This window comes from Leopardus geoffroyi, chromosome C2, assembly GCF_018350155.1.
Source record: "Leopardus geoffroyi isolate Oge1 chromosome C2, O.geoffroyi_Oge1_pat1.0, whole genome shotgun sequence".
NCBI lineage: Eukaryota > Metazoa > Chordata > Mammalia > Carnivora > Felidae > Leopardus > Leopardus geoffroyi.
Window position 1 is genome coordinate 95,093,826 of NC_059333.1, and position 19,333 is coordinate 95,113,158.

At 39.5% G+C, this 19,333-nt stretch overlaps 1 protein-coding gene across 11 annotated transcripts in view; it reads left to right on the forward strand.

Annotated features, from left to right (window-relative positions):
• Nucleotides 1-19,333, forward strand: part of TNIK (TRAF2 and NCK interacting kinase) — a 396,267-nt gene that overhangs the window by 152,275 nt on the left and 224,659 nt on the right. The gene's annotated exons all lie outside the window — the stretch shown is intronic.

The following is a 19,333-nucleotide window of genomic DNA, read 5'->3' on the forward strand; positions in this document are numbered from 1 at the left end:
CCTGTCTTCTTATTTTCTATAATGGTGCTTTCTACTCCACACTACCAGATCTGGATGAAAAGCTATTAAAAGAGTTCCAGAGGAATTTCCAAGTGAATTATTATTTTTTTAATGGGTAAAGAATGCTTTGGATCTTCCGCTGCTCTTGCACTCAGTGGCCTTTTTCGTAGTGGTCTGCTTGAAGAGAAAGAAAGAAAACAAACAAAAAAATCGTATGTGCTGTGCAATGGCCACATTGGAGCAGGGTCACATTTAGCTCTCTAAGTTGCTACCATTGTTAATCTAGTGGTTTTTGTGGGGTTTTTTTTTTTTTTTTTGCTTTTTTTAACATTGTTCTCAAACTCCTTTCTTACCGAAATCTTGACCATGGTCCCATCTTTCTTAGCCAACTGACCTGGTTCCTCCCCTGCTTTCTCCATAGTGCTTTCTTGTTTTGGGCACCTGTTGACCTAGCAGTAGGTATTTTGCTTTGAATCCTTAGTTTATGGCCTCACTTTCCTGCACACATCCCACACTGTTCTTTCTGTCCCTCCTTTCACCTATTTCTTCTCATGTAGATCCCCCTATGGATCCCCCTCCCTCAAGGCCCAACTCAGGTCATGCTTCCTCCTGGGCCTTCCCTGGGTCTGTGTTGATGGGACTCCTCCACTCCTCTGCACAAATCCAGTGTATGCCCTGCATTATCATGTTAAGTCTTGGTGTTGCCCACCCTCTGGGGACAGCAATAACACACTCCTTACACCACCAGAGGACTCAGGTGGAGCCAGGGGACCATGTATAGAGTATTTACTTACACATGCCAGCTTTTAAAGAGTTGATCTTAGAAGAATAATTGAATACATATGTCTGACAGATTGTAGTCAGCACAGGAAAAATGTGAGTTGAACCACAGGGTGCCTAGTTCTAAGCTTTTTGTGTGAAGGCTATGCTATATAATGCCTCAAATGCTTGATGGAAAGGCAAACATTTAGTCATATAATCTGAATGCTTTGAAATGTTATATATTCTATATGTATTTATTTTTGAGAGAGAGTGAGCGAGCACGTGCGCACATGTAAGTGGGGAATGGCAGAGGGAGAATCCCAAGCAGATTCCTTGCTGTCAGTGCGGATCGCGATGTGGGGCTCAATCCCATGAACCATAGGATCATGACCTGAGCCGAAATGAAGAGTTGGATCCTTAACCAACTGAGCCACCCAGGTGCCCCAGAAAATCTTAAGCAGGTTCCATGCCTTTCACAGAGCCTGACATGGGGCTCAGTCTCATGACCTTGAGATCATGACTTGAGCCAAAATCAAGAGTCAGATGCTTAACTGACTGAGCCACCCAGGTGCCCCAAATATCTATCTGTCTATCTATTTATCTATCTATCTATCTATCCAAATTGATATGTGGTAGATTGTAAAAAAATATTTTTCATAAGTTGAATAAAAGAGTATGTTCCAGCTCTACACTGACATCAGATACTTTGATACTTCAGCTGTGTGTTTCACAGTGTTAAATGAAAGTTATGATATGAAAGTACCACAGATTATTATTAATTTAAAACAATGCTAAAGCCATACATTAGGCCCTACATATGGTCTGGAGTTTGGACCCAGAGGAATGGAAATGGACACAGATTCTTTGGAATATGAAGGAGGGACTGTTTTCAACTTCAGAATTTTTCTGAGTACTAACTGCCTATTTATTTTACGCTGTTACTAAACAATAAAAGATGAGGGAAGAGTCATTTTGACCTTGCTCAATTTTTGTAAGAATACTACTTTGGAGTACATGATAGAAATTTTACTTTCTTTGACTTTATGAATTTTATGTTTGTTGCTGTTAGCCCTTTGTTATAAAGGCATTTTGTTCTGTCAGTACTAGACAATTGGTAAAGAAAAATAATCCCTTTGTAAATTGAATCTGATTTTGCATCGTGGAGACACAGAGGGAAAGGCTGACTGATAATAATAAGGAAGCTAGATGACCTGAGCAAGAGACTTGGACTTGATGTGACACAGATGGTGGAGGAAATGGGGGCTCCAGGATGGGAAGAGCTCGGTGTCTTCTTAGCTGCAAAGAGAGGTGGAAGGTTGGGCTCTGAGTTATCATTCTTTTATGGACAAATAACATCTTTTGATTTTTCCCTTTAGATTCCAAAAGAATATTTACAAAGGATTCATGACTTTCTTTTAAGACATGTAATGAATTCATCCATATGTGGACTTCTGCCAGAATTTTAAGGCATATGCTATTGACTCTTCAGCAGAGAATTCCTAATTCAAAAGAAAAGTTTAAAGCCTAATGTTTAGATTTCCTCTGGAGCCAGGGCTTCGTTGCAACCACGTCTGAGGATGTAGGCACCCTACCCACGTTGTCCCAAAGCTGTACTGACACTGTCCCAAAGTTGGTTACTGAGCGTTTCATACCATTTCTGTTGTAGAATTTGTGCTGGTTTTCACTAGATTAAATAACAAGTGAGAAGTTGACCATTTTCTGAAGTGTACCTATGTTAGGTCTGTAGGTATTGTAAAACAGATGAATCTCTTCGGGTTTGGCAGTTGAGGCATCTTGAACCATTTCAAACTAAGAATGCACCTCCTGGACTGTCCCATCTTTCAGATGAGGCCCGCCCTGTCAGAGGGGGACTTGTGAGTCCCCGGGAGCAGGCTTCATGCAGGTGGCCCCTTAGCATTTCTGTTTTCTGTGACCCGCCACTGTAACCTGAGCTCAGCCAGCTGCTGTTTTTTCTTCCTCCCCACCCCTGCCTTTTTCATGAAAAGTTTCAAATTAAGCGGAAGAGTTGTGAGAATAGTAAGTGTACACCCATAACTTCTCATCTAAAGTTACCAATTAAGAACATTTTGCTGTTTTTGCTCTGTGTCTCCTCCCATATCCATGTAGGTAGACACACACATATTTGGTTTTTTTCTGAACCATGTGAAAGTCAGTTGGAGACATCATGCTACTTCATCCCTTAGTACTTCAGTATTATCATCTAAGCGCAAAGACTGGTCCCTACGTGATCACAAAACCAGGAACTACAAAGGAATTTGACATCAGCACAGTAATGCCATTTAGTACACAGACCTTGTTTAGGTTTCTCCAGTAGTCCAAAGAATTATCTGTATGGTTGTTTGGTTTGATCAAGGCGCATGCATAGCTTTAGTTGTTCTGTTGCTTTAGTCTTCTTTCATCTGGATTAATTCTTCACTTTTTCTATCTTTTACAAAACTGCAGTGCAGAGTTGAAAAACTCCACCTTGGTAGTTTGGTACAGTATCTCCTAATCTGATCTGCCTGCTTGTTTCTTTATGATTAGATTTAGGTTTAATGAATTTTGCAAGAGTACCATGTAGGCAATATTTTGGCCTTTCTGTTGGGTCACATCAGGAACCACATAATGTTTGTCTCCTTCCTGGTTGTGCTGAGTTTAATCCCTTGGTTAAACTGGTACCCACTAAATTTCTCTGTTATAATTTCTCCTTTTCCTTTTTGTAATTAATAAGTAACCTGTGGCATAATTGAAACATTGACCTAAAAGTTTTGATGTCCATTGAGAATCCTTGCCTGAATCAACTGTTATTTTGAAGGTTGCCAACGTCCAGAAACTTTTAACTGAGCACTACTGGTTACCATAGGAACCAAGGAAGCTCCAAGGAAATGGAGCTGCAAGGCATTAACAGTGCCAAGGCACTGACTGACCAAACATCTATCCCATTCTTCTTCGTACTCTTTCTGCCTAGCAGGAAGCCTGGCATGGAGAAAAGCCCACATAAACAATTGTGATTGAGAGAATAGTAATAAGGGCAACACTTGACTATTTCCTTTTAATTAGTTCTGATAGTTTCTGCTTAGAACACTAGGCCTTTTCCCTCAGAAAAACACCAGTGTTTGAGTGCTTTATTCATGTATGCTGTGGTTTCTACCAGCCATCAGCAGTTGTTCCATCCCCATAGTTATCATTGAAAGCACAGGTTTCTCCTCACCATTCTCTGCCCAGAATCATCTTTATTTTATTTTATTTTTTTATGATTTTAATTTTTTTATGTAATCTCTACTCCCAACATGGGGCTCGACCTCACAACCCCAAGATCAAGAGTCATACTCTCTACTGACTGAGCCAACCAAGTTCCCCCAAATTATCTTTAAAGCAACATCTTTCCAAGTCCTGTAAGGAAAGGATGTCTCCCTTCCAGAAATAATATTCGATACATCTTCCTTTTCTTTTCCTGAGAAAATCTCTCCCTTTCAACCAGCAAAATATGTCATGTTAATTTTTGCTCCCAATAGGACATTTGTAACGAGAGAACCAAAACTGTACCACCGTTCTCAGTGGTACCATTGGGCATGGTGGTGTCGTATAATTGCCAACAGAGGATATCGTGTGTGGTTCACCATTTCAGTAGGTACAACAGGGTTACCAGTCGCGAAGTGACCTCATATATAAGTCGTCTCATATCCGAAACTCATAATCCGGGATATATATTGTGGTATATTTGTTTCTGCCTAGTCAGAAACATTGCCTGCCTCGGAAAACTTTGGGTTTACACCTAAAGATGGAATTATATTATCTTTGTAAACCCTCCTTCTGTCACACTTCCTGATGTTTAGTAATTAGTAAACGAATTTGTGCACCATTCATGTTTGTTAATACTCAGGAAACATAGTGTTAGTATCACCATTGATTATTTAATTTGAAAGAAATTATTCGTTTTTCTGATATATGTTTCTGGCTCATTGGAATGGTGAAAGTACGAAATGTCCCAAGTCATCCCTTGCACGTTAGGTACTGTACCAAAGTCTGAGGCCACTGCTCAGCACACTTTAGACTCTGTCACCTCCCGTTGCCGCCAAATACCTGAAGCTGGGCCTGGGTTGGTGGAACCTTCTAACTTTTGTAAACCTAATGCTAACTTTATTAGAATGTTGGGGAGGCTGAAGTGGCGGGAAATCAGCCTGGCTGATTTGTTCTCCAGCTTCAAATCAGAAAGCTATTATGTCCCGCTTGGAACCCCATTTCACTCTTTTAAGCAGGAGAAAGACATGTCAGCACAAAACCGCCTGAGGTTGAGCAACAAAGAGTTATCATGGAAACACCTTTTATGGTGGTAAGTGGTCAAGCAGTCCCCAAGCAGCAGTTTAATGATCGTGGCTAATAGGCTAATAGGGCAGCTGTTCCTTTGGATCTTCACACTTCCATAGATTTGGCCACCACAGGGACAAGAGTCCAGATGGATCCAGACATGTATTACTTACACAGACAGCAAAAGCAAGATCAGCCTGGCATCGGTTCCCCATCTCCCTCACCCCACACATAGGATGACACTGAACTGCAAGGGCCAGATGACAGGTGGCAGGAGTGGTGGATCACTCTGCCCCAGAGGAGCCATGTCTAAATTACAGCCAAGTAGTTTTGTAGACACAGAAGCCTGCAGCTGTGCCCTAGGTGGGAGGGGCTGGTAGGTGGAAAGTCCTGTGCTCAACTGAACCTAGGGAGATGGATGGGAAACCGTCTTGTGGTGGTCTCACAAGATTGGGAGGTAGATGAGAAACTGCCACATGGCAGCTCCCCACAAGGCTGCTTATCTCCCTTCATTTGGGGAGGAATTGTGGGCAGCCTGCCAACACCCGGGTCAGACTGTGGTTAAGCTTTGCCCACGTGGCCTATGTGGAGACGTGCAAGGTTGCCAGGGTGCCATGGTGGAGTCATTCTCTGCATATTGTCCTTCATCTCAGCTATTGGTGTGGGAGGAAGTGCAGAAATAAGGCACCTAGAGTTGTTTGAAGCTAGTTAGGTGAAAATTTTAAGGTGTTTGGACTTCAGACATTATTTTATTCGGGGTAGGATATCCTGAATGTGCTGCGGGAACTAAATAGTCCCAACTTCCATCTTTGTATGTGGCATAACACACAAAGGTTTGTTTCTTCACTGTCCATAACCAGCAAGAGTTGTGGTGGTATTGTACCCCACACAGTCATTCAGAGACTCAGGCTGATGCCCCCAATTTAACATCCTGTAGTTGTAACATCTATAACTCATGGACTCCTCAGTCACTGTGACAGAAGAAGACACAGCCAGAATATCATGTGCCAGCTCTTTTATACTTTGGCTTAAATGTGACACAGGTCATTTCTACAGGACCAGCATACTGGTCAGAATTATCACATGGTCCAACCTAACTGTGAAGGCTGGGAAATGTGGGGGAACAGATATATTTAGTGAGCACATTGTTTTTGACACAGGCATGCATTTTTGAGTCAGCCTATCAGTCTGGCTCAGCACTCACAAGTCGATAGTCACCAAGAAGAGTTTCATGTGGGAATGCTTTACATTTTACAATAATGCTTTCACAATAATTGCTCTTATAAAGAGGTAGAGACTCAGAAGTTCAGAGGAAGGGCTAAGACAGTGAATGACAGTGTTTTCAGTCCTCTACCAACTACAGTTGGTCCATGTATACTATTTGGATGGAAACCAACATGTTTCAGTCTGTACTTACATTGGCAGAGGCTAGGAAGATCATTTTGTACTTGTTAATAGTGAATGGAAATCAAATGGTAGATGAATACCGTCCTAAATCGTCAGAAACACTGTGCTATTCTTGAAACAATTTGCATCCACCATTATGACCCGGAAGCTGTCGTGTAAGGAGGTAAACCCTTCTGCAGTTAAAGCGCATGAAACGGTTTCAGTATTGCAGGTGCAGAACATTTTACTTTCCACATAAGTCTAAGTAGGAATTTAATTGCTGCTCTTCAGAAGTGAAAAACAAGAGAATGTAATAATTACAACTGTCATTATATACTTTCTCTTACTGTGATGCTGATATTAATGGGTTTTAAATACATTTCTAACCTTTACTTTGGCTGTAATTATTGAATTTTTAACATAAAATTCAAACTGATTTCATTTTTTGCACTCAAAATAATTTAAAAGAACAGATCCAGGTTAAGTTAGTTGATGAAGACATATGAAAGAAGTAATAAAATTATATCCCAAGTTCCATTTTTCTCAAAGACGTGAAGGAAAACATGTCTGAATTTTGTATGCTCTGTCAGTTTTAAAGGACGTGTCAATATTTTGTTGGGATATAATTAAAAATTGATCATTCGGGGGAAAGCGTTTTAAACAGCTTTTCCTCTAATCCATACAATTTTGACGTTATCACGTGTAGCCCTGACAGGGATCACCAGTGAGTCAGTTATATTAATATAACTTGGGGGAAGCCAGCCGTTTATGTTGGCACTGTTGGAGCTCCAGCAGGACTCAATCTCTTTTCTCAGTGCATTCCTGGCATGTGAAAGATGAGATGAGGGTAAAAAAGAAAGTATAGGTTGATCCCAACACAGCATCTTACTTGTCTCCCCTCTTCATGGACGTGGCATCTATGTTTTGCTCTCTCCAGATGTTTAAGAATCAGTGGGGAGAAAGGGAGAAGAACAGAATTGTGTTTGGTGCTTAAAAAGGAAGGCTGTATATTCCTTTTCTTCTCGTCTCCTCCTCCCGCCTCCAGTGTCTCTCCATTTGGAAAGGGGAGGTACTGAGGGACTGGAATCTCAGAGCAAACACAGAGAGTGGCACTAAATTGTAGCTGTGTCCAGATACCTAGGATCTTAATTGGTCTGTAAAAGGCAAGGGTCACAGTGAAATACATGTCAGGGAATTTGGTTTCTTACTAGGTCTGAACAGTTGAAATGGTGGAAAGAAAAAAAAAAGTTCTTCTTATATCATTAACCTATGAGAACAGGGAAGAAATTGTTCTGCAAAATCAAGTAGAATTCCAAGTGTATTCTCTATCACATATTTCTGAAATAGAGGAGTGTTAAAAAAAAAAATTCAGTCAAGTAAACTGGAAGATCTAACCGGCTTTATTAGACAATTCATAAATTAGGCAGCAGCCCATCTAACAAGTGGAGGGGGGTTCAGAGGACATATACAAAATGGAAGGTTTTTATAGGAAAGAGTGTGGGGCAAGAAAGTTATTAGCAAAAGAAAAAAATGCTTCAGGCAAGACTACTTCGCCGTACTTCGCCGTATGAGGGAAGGTCAGAGGGATCTTATTATGCAGATGACCTCATCTTTTTGAGATGGGCAGGGGAGGAATCAATACGGAGGGCCCATGTGATAGATTACCTCATTGGTGCTGATCAGCAAATTCCTGACTGACTGGTTAAGACTACATTTCTGGGGGATGTTGAAACTGCAGTTAGGTTAGGTGTTAAGCCCCATTTGGTGACGTAGCCTAAATGACACCATTTTGGGCCTGTGATTCTTTTTAACAGGATAAAGGTGTTTCATGAAAAGAGGACTTGAAAATTATTTATGCTGTAGATAATTAAAAAGTGTTATTTAAGGATTAATCATACCCAGGTGCCTGGGGAGCTCAGTCAGTGAAACATCCAACTCTTGATTTTGGCTCTGGTCATGATTTCACTGTCATGAGATTGAGCCCTGCATCAGGCTCTGCACTGAGCATGGAACCTGCTTCGGATTCTCTCTCTCCCCCTCCCTGCCTTTCCCCTGCTCACACTCTTTCTCTCTCTCCCAGAAAAAAAAAAAATTAATTATACCAATTTCAAACAAACATGAAAGTAGATAGAATGACCTAACACAGACCTTCCTCATTGTCAGTAATCATTAATATTTTGCCTGTCCTGTTTCACTATTCTGTTGCTGCTCCCCTTTTATTTTTTGGTTGGAGAATTTCAAACTTGATCCTAAACATCATGTGCAATAAGTTACTCCAAATTTCATAACTAGAAAGTGGTGAATCCAGGATTCAGACCTCTTAGAAGCTCTGGGGGAATAGAAAAGGCAGAGGAGAAGCCCACTGAGATTGGAGTTGTTCTTAAAATTAGTGTAACTAAGTAATAAGCAAAACCTTCTAGGGAGCCTCCACACTACCTTTGAATCTAGGTGTTTCACTTACTTTCTTAAAAGGGTGGGAATGTATAGGGTGGGTTTAAGATTCAATATCAGAAGCCTTCTCTGCTAGCATATCATTTTATTTATACATTCATAAAACACCAGCTTATTACAGGGGCTGCTTCTCTCCTGAAACATATTCATAGATATGAATATTTGCTGACACGCTTTGCCAGCAGTTTGTGAATTTAAAATTGCTAGGTCAAGCATTGGTCACCTCTGAGGGAAAGCTTGAGCCCATGGGGGTCTTCCACTGTGTTCTGAAAAAGTGTGAGAAGCTGACTCTTTAATTACAGCATTTCTGGAATGATCAAAGGTTTGACACTTACAGTTCTTGATTGTTTAAGATTTTACTATTTTTAAGGAATACATAGAACAAAATTTGAATGACTGCTAATGTCTCAATGGTGCGGAATCAATAATTTGAATTTGATTCAGTTACATTTACTAAACCTGAGCAGAGAACTCAGACCCTAAATTAGGTGCTTGTGATCTGTGGAGATCAAAGAAAGATCCTGGGGAGGGACATTCCCCGCTTTCCTTTCTTGCATGAGGGAGTGGCCAAATAAGAACTGGCTAGTAACTCTAGAAGTGGTGTTGGTGGAGTGACAGAGATCCCATCAGAAAGACCCTCCTCTCCCCATGGGCTCCCTTCCTGGTCCCTGGTGGCCTAGGCAGGAACTGCAGTGGCAGTATCTTGATAGGACACACTGGGAACAACATCATGGGCTCTAGGAAGCCACTGTGTAAAATTTCTTAATTTCCCTGGAGAGAAGAAAGGAAGAGCTTTCAATTAACATGAACACTGGTTACTTTTTCAGGTTAGCTAATTGAAGTCTCAGAAAGCATTGACTTTGTAGAGAGGGTGAGAGTCAGGATTAGTAAATTGTGATTACAAAACTGCTAGGAAGAAAAAGACTGGCAGGGGACAGGAGCCTTGGGCAGTGTGGAGCTGGAGTGAGCATCCCAGGATCCTGTGTGGGGAGAGGTCTACTGAAATGGGCAGAACCTTTCTGGGACTGCCTGTCTGTCTTGCTACATTTGTTGGGTAGAGGTCTAATGCTGAGTGCAGGAAAGTGGGCAGGAAGAAGCAACATGAATATCCAGAGTCATTCTTAAAAGATGAAGGAAGGTTTCTTAGATGTGATGTCTACCTCCTCCCCTTTCCTTTGAAGGGCCATAACCTAGGGCAATTTTCCAAACTTTAGTTCAGTTTCCAAAACTTTATGCTCACCCAAACCCAATATTCTCTTTCTCCTGGTCACAGAGTTAAACTAGTTTCCTCCTGGCTTCTCACAGTTAAGCATGGCCATTGACTGAGTTCCAGCCAGTGGAATGTGGCTAAAAGGATGTACATCTTTTTTAATTCTGGCCAATAAAAACCGCCCATACTGTAGGTCATGCTTTTTCTCTCTCGTTCCTGTCTGCTGACTGGATACACTCAAGATGATCTTAGAATCCATGTGTTAAAAAGGTTAGAAATTTTGCAATTCTCAGCCTCTGAATGAACAAATGGAAAACTACCACACATCAGAAATATTCAGTTGGCATTTTCATGAGCAAGAAATAAGTTCTGTTGTGTTGAGCTGCTGATTTGGAAAGGACAGTGGATATCTGTTATAACAACTAGAGTTATCTACTCGACTACTCATCTTTTTCCTATTCTTATTTGTATATGACCTATACTGTCATTTATTATTTTAAAATAAATTTTAATTTTTGTGACTTTTTATTTTAAAATTAAACTTTCCTAGTTATCACAAATAGAAAACAGTATCACCACAAATAGAAGGTAACTCTAAAAATACATTGAATGACGGATAAAGTAATGTTATTCATTTCTAGGTAGGTGCTGTTGCCTGGAGAAGGTTCTTCACATGAGACCTGCTGTCTCTATGTTTGAAAGGGGGGAATTAGCCATTATTAGAAAGGTGTTAAGGACATAGTAACACCAAACTGAGATTTACTCCTTGACAGAATTAGAAGAGTGGAAAAAGAATTGAAAATATCTTTCTCTTAGTGTGATTCAGATTCGGTGCTATTTAATGTTAGGTCTTGGCCATCTGAAGTCATCTGGTTTATCAATGGTGTACATCTTGCACTTGGAAAACAAAGACTTACTAAGTAGAGACCAGATATGAATGAAGGCTTGAAGATGAATTGAAATATATAATAGGGGATGTGTATTGGCCATGGTGGGTAGACCCAACATGACTCTTGTGAGAGGGTGACATGAGAATGAAACAGGCACAGAAAATCTTGGCAGACTATAGTTCACCATTTAAAGTTTTATATAGCTACTTGAGAGTGAGAAGGGAGTTCCAGAAAGGAGAGAGTCAGACACAGAGAGCCCCAGGTTGTGTGTATAAACTGTGCCTGTCTCTGGTTGACTCCTGAACCATACACACATTGGGACAGACTCAAAGCAGCACAGGTAAATATAAAATAACTTAGATTTGACTTATTACCTACTTCAGACAAGACAATGTTTATAATTTAACAAAGTTAATTGCCTGTTAAAATAAACATCAACACTGTTCAAAGGAATATAACAGAATCTAGAGCCTCCATACATAGGACTCATAATGTTCAGTGTATAATCCAAAATTACTTGACTTACAAAGAACCAGGAAAATGTAGCTCATTCTCAAGAGAAAGCTGTTGGAAACCAATCCTGAGATGATCCATATGTTGGAATTATCAGACAATTATTTTAAAGCAGCTATTAAAATTGAGATAAAGGAAATACTCTTATAACAAATTAATGAAAGTATAAGGAATTCCAGGAGCAAAATAGAAAATATAAAAAAGAATAAAGGGAAATTAAAATTTTTCAGTATCTGTGGGGTGCCTGGGTAGCTCACTTGGTTAAATGTCCAACTCTTGATATCAGTTCGGGTCATGATCTCATAGTTCATGAGAAGGAGCCTTGCTTGGGATTCTCTCTGCCCTTCCCCTTCTGTCTTTCTCTCAAAATAAGTAAGTAAACATTAAAAAAAAAACTTAGTATCCAAAAATTAAAAGTTTTGTAAATGGACTTAAGTTAATAGTAGAATGTAAGTCATGGGGGAAGATTCATCAAACATTAAGATTAATGAATAGAAATTATCCTTGATTAAAAAGAGAAAAAAAGGTTGATAAAAAAGTGAACAGTCTTAAGACTGTGGGACAAAAATGAAGTCCAACATTTGTTTAATGTCCTAGCAATAAAGGAGAGAGAGAATGGAAGCACAGAAATATTGAAGAGTAAGTCACCAAAACTTCCACGTTTCATGAAAACCATAAATTTAGATTCAAAAACCTTGGCAAAACCAAAACTAGCTAAATAGAAAAACATACCAACACACATTATAGACAAACTGCTGATAAAGAGAAAATCTTGAAAGTAGGCAGAAGAACATGGCACACTACATACAGAATAACTGATTCCAGTAATTGTGGACTTCTCAGCTGAAGCTATGAAGGCCAGAAGAGAGTGGAACAATATCTGCAAAGTTCTAGAAGGGAGAAAAAAATAATCTCTGTCGAACCAGAAACCTGTATCCAGTGAAAGTATCCTGTGAGAATAGATGCAGAGATATTTTTAAATAAAAGGAAGTGTGAGAGACTTCATTGCCAGCAGATCTGTAAAGAAAGCCCTGTAAGCTGTAGGGAAATAATGTGAGAGGGAAACCTGGATTTTTTAGGAAGTAACATAAAGCACCAGAAATGGTAGACATTTGTGTAAATAAAAGACTACATTTTTTCTTAGTTAAAAAATACATATGACTATTTACAGCAAAAATTGTATCATTATCTTGTGGGCTTTATAATGTATGTAACAGGTAATACATATGACAGCCATAGCATATAAAGAAGTGTATGGTGTGTGTGTGTGTGTGTGTGTGTGTGTGTGTGTGTGTGTGTGTTGGGGCAGGGGAGTTAAATGGAATATATGCTTGTGAGAGTTTTACATTTTTCTGTGAAGTGGTACAATATTAATTCTAAGTAGATTGTGAAAACTTAAGGATGTATATTTAAAAAAAATACAAAGAGGCATGCTAAAAAGTCAATGGGTTATTTAAAATGGAATTGTAAAAATAATGGAGGTATTTGTGGTATGGATAGACTAACATAGTAGGAGAGCAAATCTTTTTTGGTTCTATGGACTGGTCATGGAATTCATTGTATTTACCATTCCTTCCTTCCTACTTCTCTGACTGTTTTCACCAAACTCTCCCCATGGAGTCCACTGGACTTTTTCACAGTGTTTCCATTCACCAACAATCTGTTGAGCTTTGGGCTTATAGTGCTGTTCTTTCCATTACTTGGTAAGGAATGCCCTAAATTGGGAGTTAGGACACCTGAATGGTAGCGCTGCTTCTGGAATGACTAATTGTATGTCCCTGCCTCTGAAGTGGACATTGAATCTCTCTTGGCCTTGAAAACACCTGTAAAAAGGGAGGAGAATGCCATTCTCTAATAGTCCTTTATACTTTTAAAAGGCTACTGTTCTAAGTGAACCTGGAGTAATTCCATAATTATGGAGATGAGGATTTGGAAGTTTCAGATAAAGAAAAATATTTTCTTTTGTTTTTAGATATTTATTTATTTATTTATTGAGAGAGAGAGTGTGTGCACTAGCAATGGGTGTAGAGAGAGAGGAAAGAGAGCATCCCAAGCAGGCTCTGCACTGTCAACACAGAGCCTGATATGGGGCTCAAACTCACTAACGATGAGATCGTGACCTGAGCCAAGATCAAGAGTCAGACACCTAACAGACTGAGCCACCCAGAGGACCCAGAAAAATATTTTCTTACAGATAAGGTTCTGGCAAATTACAAGTCAAAGGTGATTGTGGGAGTCTTACAGACAGCTCATAATATATATTATTAGTCGTGGGTAAATGGGATCTGATGACGAGGATATTTGAGTTTGCTTAATATAGTCAATTTTTGCTATTAAGTGCCCCTATTAAGTGCCTGGCATTATACTGGCCCTTTATATGTCATATATCTTTTAATACCCAGAATAATGTCAACAAGAAAAATTACAATTTCCCTATTTTAGCAATGGGGGAACAGGCATAAGGAGGTCAAGTTGATGATGGTTGGGTGGGATTTGAACCCCTTCCCACACATTACAGTTCCTCTTGTTTGAAGTTTATCACATTTAAATGTTGACATCTGCTTTGTCATTGTCATTCATCCATTGATATGGTTGAGCACTTGAGAATAACAAGTTGCAACAAGATGCATGATCCAGTGGTGATGGTAGGGGTCATACATGACTTCCCAAGAGCCCAAGGTGCTAGAACCTCTTTTTTCTCATCCTCCTCCACTTATGTCTTTAAAACTATTAGTCTACGTAAATCTCATAGCATTTGCCCACATGATTTGTTCTTTTCCACTATTTGGAGGAATAAACTGAGGCCCAGATGAATGGTAGTGTAAGAGGAAGGTGTGAAGTCCTATGTCTGGGCTCAGATCTAAACTGAGGCCTTTTCTTACACTTTAAATTTGAATCCCTATTCTAGAACTTTAGTGGTAAGGACATGTTTTTTGAAGTGTTCCAGGACTGAGCTGGCTCCTGGCAAAGTAGAGTAGTAAGAGGATGGGAATAGCATCTACATAAGCTTGTCACATTTTCTCCTGTCTCATGTCTGGAATGTCATGGCAGCATATCAGATTGGTAGTGACATTTACAGGAGATGAAACATTTTTAATTGGAAAGATGAAGAGTTTTTAAGACCATACAAAATCAGATTCTCAGCTTACTTAGAACCATAGCCTTTTAAAAGGATGAAGGAATCTTAGAGAACACTATTCGCATATTCTCTTTTTACAGGTGCTTTTAAGGCCAAGAGCGGTTCAATGTCCACTTGAGAGGCAGAGACATATAATTAGTCATCCTAGAATGAAGGCTACCAATCAGGAGTCCTAACTCCCAGTTGGGGCATTCCTAACCACGTTTTCCTTCCACTTCCTCTTAGTCTACTTCTTCAGGTAATGAGCTCTTTGTGAGGATCCCCTTTATGTCTCTTGAACTACTATCCTTGAAAACGTACTTATAATGAAAATGTACATGCTATATTAAAATTTTTAACCCATCTTGGGACAAGTTATCATTTGAAGGTGATTAATGATCTTGCGGTGGGGAGAAGATATAAAGGAGGGAGTTCACTGGCTTTGGTGATCTTGAGTAGTTTTGCCGGTGCTATAAATACTGGCCTTGAATAAAATACGCAACCACATTCAACACCTTATTTGACCAGCCAATGCACTAGATTTGATTGGGATCAAAATTTGTTAATCTTTTAAAGCCATATCCCTGTGACATATAATAAAATTCCCTGTCAGTTTCCAAAATATATCATAAAACATTACTTAAGTGGAAATTTTTAGGGGATTGTTATTTGTCGCTGAGCCTTTACTCCAAGTTAAAGCTACTAAGCACAGGATCCTGTTGGATTTGGATTCTGTACAACTAGGTGACTTTCTTAGATGTTCTTATGCTGGAGTTTGCATTAGAACCAAAATTAATTGATTAGATATATCTCTGGCCATTTTTAGATGCAATGGATTTGAAGTTTAGATATATTGAATTTGAAAAGTACCAATGATAAAAACTGTCACATACTAAGAGATTAGTGTTGAGAACTTTTTCAACAATTAAAATGAGAATTTTTGTACAGTTTTTGAGTTAGGCAAGGAGAAAAGGAAGATTTCAGCAGCATATCATACTCAAGATCATTTTGATTTGCCCTGAGGACCACAGGAAAAGCACCTACACTCTGCTTCAATATATTCCTGGAAATAGTAACACACGGTGATTTATTTTAAAACATATATATTTTATGAGAACAACATCATGGAGGGAAGCAGGTCTTCTGAACAAAGACTTGGCATCCTATGAACCACATTACCCATAATAAGCTATAAAGATAGGTATGAAACAATAGAGTAAAATTCTAGTGTCATAAAGCTTCTGTAGTAATTGATTATTACAAGTAGTCCTTATGTTTTAGAAAATGGAACACAGAGCTCTTCCAACTACAGCATTGTGTCATCAATGAATTTGTGTGAATGGAAGGACCCTGCATGGTCCTGGCTTATATGGGAAAAATTATGAAAGAATGTCATAGGCTGTGAAGCACTGGAGGATTTTGGCTTCCTCCATAGATGTCTGAATAGGTCTCTTACTACCCCCTTTATTTCTAGGTGAGTCAAGGCACACATGAATTATCCTCTTACTCTCAGTTTGTGTGCTAAGTGCTATAGGAGGGACTCTTTATGTACCTGTTACGGTGACAGATGATGGTGATGAAGAAGAATAACAGCCAACCCCACTTCTGTCATCTCACTTGATTCAGATATGCTTTTTCAATGGCTCATTTGTAGATACATTCCCCTCTCCTCCCACCAAAAGGCGATAAGGAAATATTGAAGTAAGTGTTTTTTCCTCCTTCATCACCATGGAGTATACTTGGCATCTCTCAGGAATGCTAAGATAGGCCAAGGCTACGTCCTACTCTTGATCCTTCAGGAATGGAGAGGCCAGTCCCCCAAATGACCACATTCCAGAATAGCTAACTTGCCCCAACTTGATTTTTGTAAAGAATAATAATAATTAAAAAAAAAACACAGCAGTGTTTCTTAACCCTCTGGATGCATCAGAATCACTGACGCTGGGACCCCACCCCCAGGTACTGTGGTCCAGGTGCTCTATGGTGGGTGGCAGTTTCCTGTTTTGTTTTAAAGCAGCCTGGGTGAATCTAATGTACAGCCAGGGCTGAGAACTACTAGGCTAGAACCTTCTCACCTGCTACATGGAAGAATATAGGACCAATTTTATTAACATCTAATGAACTGATTGAAAGTGAAAATGGGTGCTTCTTCATAATTATAATTTGTTCCTCACTGTTTATTCTATCACATCATCTCCAGAGTCTTGCCATCTCGTCAACTTTTTCCTCTGAATAAATGCAGTCAAAATCGGGCAGGCTAACATGTACTATTAATGCTAACAAATTCAGCAGCCTGAGTATTGCTGAGGAATTTTAATGGGTGGTGTGTTTATCCCGGTATCAGATATAAATGATACATTATCAGCTGCTTATAAAGAAAACAGTTTTATCAAAAAATTATCTGCTTGAATTTTATCACTGAAGACAGGTGATTCCTGTCCATGGAAGATAAATAGTCTGTATCCTTTAAATAATCGAAGGCATATTTCATGCTAAGGTTCTGTGTTTGTCTAATGTCTTCCATTAAAAAAGTATTTGCTTAATATCTTAAAACAGGGCTATTATTAACATGGTTCTCAAGGAAAGAAGGTTTTAAAAATAATTTTCTCTGCTCTTCGTTTCTCTTACTGTAAGCATGTGGCAAAGTCTTGGCATCTGTTCAGAATAAATTTTCTACTTCCTTTCTGCCTTTTTAGTCAATGCACATTTTATCTGAGTTCTCTCCCTTCCCCCTTTCACCCTTTGGTAATCTGCAGGAAACCAGACCTTACTAATTTGAGTGCTGGATCCTAAATTACCTATTGTATTCTTCCATGTTAGTTAGAGCTTGTGGAGGATTTGTATTGCTCTAGGTGTTATTTAAAAATGTGTCAAAGACAGGCCCTTTAATAATGTGTGATTTTGAGGGAAACTACAAAGGCAGGGGAATTTCTTTGACACTGGCTATTTGCAATGCATTGCTCATTATAAAATGCTGCATTTTGAGAGGAAGCTTTTTGTAAGTGGGAGCTATTTGGTAAAAGAATTTGGGAGTGGAAAGTGACTATGGACAGAGAGGGTTTCTTCTATTCAGGCACCTATCTGTTGCCTGACATGCATCCAGATGTTGTTTTCAAGGCTAAGTTTTCATGGGATTGTGTTGCTCTAGAACGAATGCTTGGGGATTCATTCTGGAATTGCACTCCAGTGCCTTGGAATCCCTAGAAGGGCTGGATAGTACACAGATCGCTGGTCCCCTGCCCCAGAGTTTCAGATTCTTGTGTGGAGCTGAGAATCTGCATCCATGAACAAGTTCCCAGGTGATGCTGATGTTTCTGATTGGATAATGAGCAAATATTCATGAAACCCAGAAAATTCAGGTCTGAGACATGAGACACCCGTGTCTCTCAGACTGAGGTTGTACTATAACTATCTCACAATAACCCAAATTACATTCACCTATAGGAACCCTTGAGGGTTTGGGGAGGCCTGGCAGATAGTGAGAGACCCTCAAAGGTAGTTTTGGGGACACAAGGTCGGCCTGTATTCCCATGCTGCACCATACCTGTGCGGCTTCCTTGCGTCCTGTGATTTGGGGTACTGGGGTATTTGATTTAGGAACCAGTCCCTGAAGTTGCAGTGGTTCGCAGTTTACCAGAGCTTCCAGAACCTTAGTGGGGTGGTAGGAATTCCTGTTCCTCATCCGCCCACCCCACAGCTCTGGATTTGTAAGGTTTCTCCTAGGCTACCTGGAATTCTACTTTGTCTTTCCCTTGGTTTACAGAGGGCAGGAACTATGGATTCTTCTGTATGATCAGCTTTGTCTGAATGTCAAGAAGCCTTTCTTTTTTAGAAAGGCTTAACTGGTAGATAGCAAGACTGAATTCCTCAGCCCCTTGGTGAGAGGAAGCATTCAGATAGTGATGGTTATTATTTTGAAGGTTTAGCACCAAAGCTTGAAATTCTCCTAAGTGAATAATTTTGAAGGATCTACTCCTTGTCGTTACACAATTGGCTTTCTCATATGTGCATTCATGTTGCCAAATCTCCTATATAATCCTCATCTCCCATCAAAAGAGAAAAAAAAAAGGGTAGTTCTATTTTTGTGAAAAAAGAGGAAAGAATCCAGGAAACATTTCAGAAGACTGTAATGTTTTCTTAGCTCCTTTTCCTGATCCATATGAAATTCAAGGAGAACTTGGTCAGTTGTTAACATTACATGAGATTTTTTAAAAGTTAGTCTAAAATTTAGCTTCCTTCCCCTCTCCTCCACAAGAAACTATGAAAGAAGTCTAGTTTCCACCATTTTAATAAAGTGATTCCTTTATAAAGGCCACTGCTTTCTTCTTAGTAAGAGTTTGCATAGAAAGGTAGTGTGGGGCCTGTATGTGCCAGGGTTTCACTTTCCTTCTACAGGTGCCACGGGCTGGGCACTAACCTCATTCTACTGTTAGAACAAACAATTGCCTAGGTCTGTTATATGATTAAGGTTCTGGGCCCTCCTGTTGTTTCCAATCCTCTCCTTTCTCTCTCTTGGAGTTTTACATTCTAAATTCCTGCTTTGAATTTTAAAGAAAGTAGTTTCCATTTCTTTTGTGAGGTTTTGACATCATTTGTTCAGTATAACTGATACGATACCTCCATTTTTCTTTTCAATTTCATTTGTTATTTTGAAAAGCTTCAAGATACCGTTAGGAGAATCCACAGATAGTTCCT